Source organism: Salvelinus fontinalis, chromosome 9 (genome assembly GCF_029448725.1).
Source record: "Salvelinus fontinalis isolate EN_2023a chromosome 9, ASM2944872v1, whole genome shotgun sequence".
Classification (NCBI taxonomy): Eukaryota; Metazoa; Chordata; class Actinopteri; order Salmoniformes; family Salmonidae; genus Salvelinus; species Salvelinus fontinalis.
The window spans coordinates 7,255,380-7,260,682 of record NC_074673.1 but is presented as its reverse complement, the minus strand read 5'-3'; the positions used below and the strand labels follow the sequence as shown (position 1 = coordinate 7,260,682).

The window sequence follows — 5,303 nt, the reverse complement described above, 5'->3', positions numbered from 1 at the left end:
AATCAGCAGAATCAGTAGAATCAATAGAATCAGAATAATCAGTAGAATCAGTAGAATCAGTAGAATCAAAAGAAACAGTAGAATCAATAGAATCTGTAGAATCAATAGAATCAGTAGAATCATTATAATCAATAGACTCAGTAGAATCAGTAATCAGTAGAATCAGTAATCAGTAGAATCAATAGACTCAGTAGAATCAATAGACTCAGTAGAATCAATAGACTCAGTAGAATCAGTAATCAGGTGAATTAGTAATCAGTAGAATCCATAGACTCAGTAGAATCAATAGAATCAATAGACTCAGTAGAATCAGTAGAATCAGTAGAATCAATAGAATTAGTAGAATCAGTAGAATCAATAGAATCAGCAGAATCAATCGAATCAATAGACTCAGTAGAATCAGTAGAATCAATAGAATCAGTAGAATCAGTAGAACCAATAGAATCAGTAGAATCAATATAATCAATATAATCAGTAGAATCAATAGAATCAGTAGAATCAGTAGAATCAATAGAATCAGCAGAATCAATATAATCAGTAGAATCAGTAGAATCAGTAGAATCAATAGAAACAGTAGAATCAATAGAAACAGTAGAATCTGTAGAATCAATAGAATCAGTAGAATCTGTAGAATCAATAGAATCAGTAGAATCAGTAGAATCAGTAAAATCAAAAGAATCAGCTGCAAAGTTATCTGAAAAGGGCTGGCTGGGGAAAGTGTGTTGAACACACATGAACACGAAGTAGGAACACACATACAAACACACGCACGGACGCACGTACGCACGCACGCACACACACATGAACACACACACACACACACACACACACATACACACAAGGAGGGGGAAATAAATGGTGGAAAATATCAAACAGAGTCTGAGGACTAAAAGATCAGCAGGCTGCAATATTAATGTCTATAAAATATTAAATACATTCTCTTCTGAACTCCTCTGAAGTTTGAGAAGGCACTCTTTTGAGTGTTTACCAAGGATACTTCCCAAACAGCACGCTATTTTCTTTATAGTGCACTACTTTTGACTAGGGCACATTTCGATTTTTCTCACACAACATAGTATGTGGATGCTCGATGGATGTGGCAGGGCTTGCAAACCATCATGGATTACAAAGGAAAACCCGCAAGCGAGCTGCCCATGTGCCTACCAGACAAGCTAAATGCCTTGTATGTTAGTTTCGAGGCAGGCAACACTGAACCATGCATGAGAGCACCAGCTGTTCCAGACAACTGTGTGATCTCACTCTCGGTAGCCGATGTGAACAAGACCTTTAAACAGGTTAACATTCGCAAGGCCGCATACTCAGAACACGTACTCAGAACATGTGCTGACAAGCTGGCAGGTGTCTTCACTGACATTTTCAACCTATCCCCGACCGTTGTTTCAAGCAGACCACCATAGTTCACATGCCGAAGAATGCCAAGGTTACCTGCCTAAATTTGCATTGACCCCCTTATTTGCAATGACTCTCTTGAACAGGCTCGATGTACACTCACTGGACTCTAACCACACACTCAAACATACTACACAGACACTCCAACTACTATCCCTGCACATTGACTTGGTACCGGTACCCCTTGTATATAGTCTTGTTATTGTTATTTTATTGTGTAACAAATTTTCCTTTAGTGTATTTAGCAAATTTTTTTTACTTACTTTTAAGGGCTCGTAAGTAAGCATTTCATCAAAATGTTGTGAGATTTTTTGGGGATTTGATTGATTTGATTTAAATGACTATCACGCCAAAGCACTCTATTGCCATGAAGTGCTTTGAAAGGCTGGTCATGGCTCACCTCAACACCATCATTCCAGACACCTTGATCCCATTTCAATTTGCATACCGCCCCAACAAATCCACAGATGACGCAATCTCTATTGCACTCCAAACTGCCCTTACCCACCTGGACAAAAGTCAAATCTATGTAAGAATGCTGTTCGTTGACTACAGCATTAAACACCATAGTCCCCTCCAAGTTCATCACCAAGCTCAGGACTCTGGGACTGAACAACTCCATCTGCAACTGGATCCTGGACTTCCTGACGGAACGTCCCTAGGCGATGAGGGTAGGCAATAAAACACTTTTGCCAAGCTGACCATCAACACAGGGCTCCTCAGGGGTGTATGCTAAGTCCCCTACAGTACTCCCTGTTCACCCACGGCTGTCTAGCCTCTCACGACTCATCAAGTTTGCTGACGACACGACGGTGGTAGGAATGATCACCGATGACGAATAGGCAGCCTATAGGAAGGAGGTCAGTGTGGTGCCCCCCCCCCCCCCTATTTTTTATTGCCACATGCATAAGATAGGTGCAGTAAAATGTGTCAGTTTTACAGGGCCAGCCATAGTAGTACAGTGCATCAGGAATAAACGAGGGTTAAGTGCCTTCATCAAGGGCACATTGACAGATTTTTTTTCATCTTGTCGGCTCGTGTATTCAAATCAGCACATTTTCGTTTACCGGCCCAACTCTCTAAGCGCTAGGCTACCTGCCACCCTTAAAAACAACCACTCCCTCAACGTCAGCAAGACAAAGGAGCTGATTGTGGACTTCAGGAAACGGAGGGCTAAACGAGCTCATATCCACAACAATGGAGCTGTAGTGGAGTGGGTGGAGAGCTTCAAGTTCCTCGTGTCCACATTACTAAGGAATTAACATGGTCCACACCCACTGTTTACTATCTACATACTGTATCTACCTCAATTACCTTGTACCCCTGCACATCCACTTGTATATAGGTTGTATATACGTTCTCTTTACTCATTGTGTATATATTATTACATGTATTACTACGTATTTTACTTTTCTATTATTTCTTTGTTTTCCTTCTATCTGCATTGTTTAATCACAGTTAGTCCACACCTGCTGTTTACGAAGCATGTGACGAATACAATTAGATTTCGATTTGTAGATACCTAACGGTACAAACTGCCTTTTTAATAGACCACCCCATCCCAGAGCACGTCAGGGCAGCTCTGAGAGGAGAAAGGACGGGACCAGAACAAAAGGAAGCGGCTCCCCCTCCGGGCAGGAAAGGGTTAAACCTATTATAGAAGACCGATCAGGGGAGGGGGAACACTGCAAAGCGCTGCAGTGGATAGAGAGGGGGGGGGGGGGGGGGGGGGAAGGAGAGAGAGATAGAGAGAGGGGGGACCAGTGCAGAGAGAGAGGAGCAGAGAGAGAGAGAGAGAGAGAGAGAGGAGCAGAGACAGAGAAAGAAGAGCAGAGAGAGAGAGAGAGAGAGAGAGAGAGAGAGAGAGAGAGAGAGAGAGAGAGAGAGAGAGAGAGAGAGAGAGAGAGAGAGAGATACTAAGAGCACGTCTGTTTTTACTCCACTCCACACAGTGAGGCTGGAGAGAGCTCATGCCACAGAGTTGATGAGGTGGATAGCTGCTTGTTCACACCACACCGTGTGTACAGAGATAAAGAGAGGAGGAAGACAAGAGAAATCACAGGAAAATAAAGCAGCAGGATTTTTTTCTGTGGTTATTCTTTTCTCTGTTGTCAAGAGAGATAGACAGACACAGGACGAGAGGAAAAGCAGTCTTTTAGAAACCCCTTACTGCATGGGACACCTACCTCGTTCTGATCCTGGGTTTACACCAGCCTGGAAGTGAGGAGAAGTCATTTGTTGGAATCTAAGAGCTCAGGTGCTTTGGAGCATGTAGGATTTCTATAGTACCGGACCAGACTACAGTACCGGACCAAGACTTCAGTACCGGACCAAGACTACAGTACCGGACCAGACTACAGTACCGGACCAGACTACAGTACCGGACCAAGACTACAGTACCGGACCAGACTACAGTACCGGACCAAGACTACAGTACCGGACCAAGACTACAGTACCGGACCAGACTACAGTACTGGACCAAGACTACAGTACCGGACCAAGACTACAGTACCGGACCAGACTACAGTACCGGACCAGACTACAGTACTGGACCAAGATTACAGTACCGGACCAAGACTACAGTACCGGACCAAGACTACAGTACCGGACCAAGACTACAGTACTGGACCAGACTACAGTACCGGACCAAGACTACAGTACCGGACCAAGACTACAGTACCGGACCAAGACTACAGTACCGGACCAGACTACAGTACCGGACCAGACTACAGTACTGGACCAAGACTACAGTACCGGACCAGACTACAGTACCGGACCAGACTACAGTACTGGACCAAGACGGGACAGTATGGTCAGTGGACCAGCTCAGTAGCGTCTGTCTGTTTGTTTACTCAGCCTGGTGAGTAACCTTTTGTTTCTGTTTTGATGGGACAGGGCACTAGTCAACGGTTCCATCTAAGGTGTGTTGCAGGAAAGTGTTTTTGATAGCTTGGGTAATTCGATACCAAATACCCCTCTAACACTAAGAAAATATTGGCAACTAGCAGGTGTTTTAATTGTGAATTGCCTACACACATTATTGAATTACACACATAAATAAGAGTCTCCCATTGTAAGAGTCTCCCACTGTAAGAGTCTCCCACTGTAAGAGTCTCCCACTGTAAGAGTCTCCCACTGTAAGAGTCTCCCACAGTATGAGTCTCCCACAGTAAGAGTCTCCCACTGTAAGAGTCTCCCACAGTAAGAGTCTCCCACAGTAAGAGTCTCCCACAGTATGAGTCTCCCACAGTAAGAGTCTCCCACTGTAAGAGTCTCCCACTGTAAGAGTCTCCCACTGTAAGAGTCTCCCACTGTAAGAGTCTCCCACAGTAAGAGTCTCCCACTGTAAGAGTCTCCCACTGTAAGAGTCTCCCACTGTAAGAGTCTCCCATTTCTAAAATGTTTTTAGCATGTAGTTGACAGTTTATTCACTCTCAAACCCTCTACAATTTCTAAAAGGTCCAAGATGTTTTTGAATTTCTGTGGTTTTTTTTGCAAGTGTGTTTGCATACTGCAATGTGTTTGCCTAATGCAATGTGTTTGCATACTGCAATGTGTTTGCATACTGCAATGTGTTTGCCTTTTGGCAGTCCTACTGCTCTTTCAATACCGACACAAGACAGTATTTCAAATGTTGGACACCATCAAAACACTGCAGGATCAATAGACTACACTGCAGGATTAATACACTACACTGCAGGATCAATACACTACACTGCAGGATCAATACACTACACTGCAGGATCAATACACTACACTGCAGGATCAATACACTACACTGCAGGATCAATACACTACACTGCAGGATCAATACACTACACTGCAGGATCAATAGACTACACTGCAGGATCAATACACTACACTGCAGGATCAATACACTACACTGCAGGATC

At 43.7% G+C, this 5,303-nt stretch overlaps 1 protein-coding gene across 2 annotated transcripts in view; it reads left to right on the top strand.

Annotated features, from left to right (window-relative positions):
- The first annotated feature begins 3,282 nt into the window (after window positions 1-3,282).
- Window positions 3,283-5,303, top strand: part of LOC129861977 (G-protein coupled receptor 22-like) — a 22,313-nt gene continuing 20,292 nt past the window's right edge. The window contains exon 1 of one of the 2 annotated variants that reach the window (XM_055933229.1): window positions 3,283-4,270. The gene's annotated coding sequence lies outside the window, so the exon portion shown is untranslated. The remainder of the gene's footprint in view (window positions 4,271-5,303) is intronic. The other variant, XM_055933228.1, reaches the window with a different exon arrangement.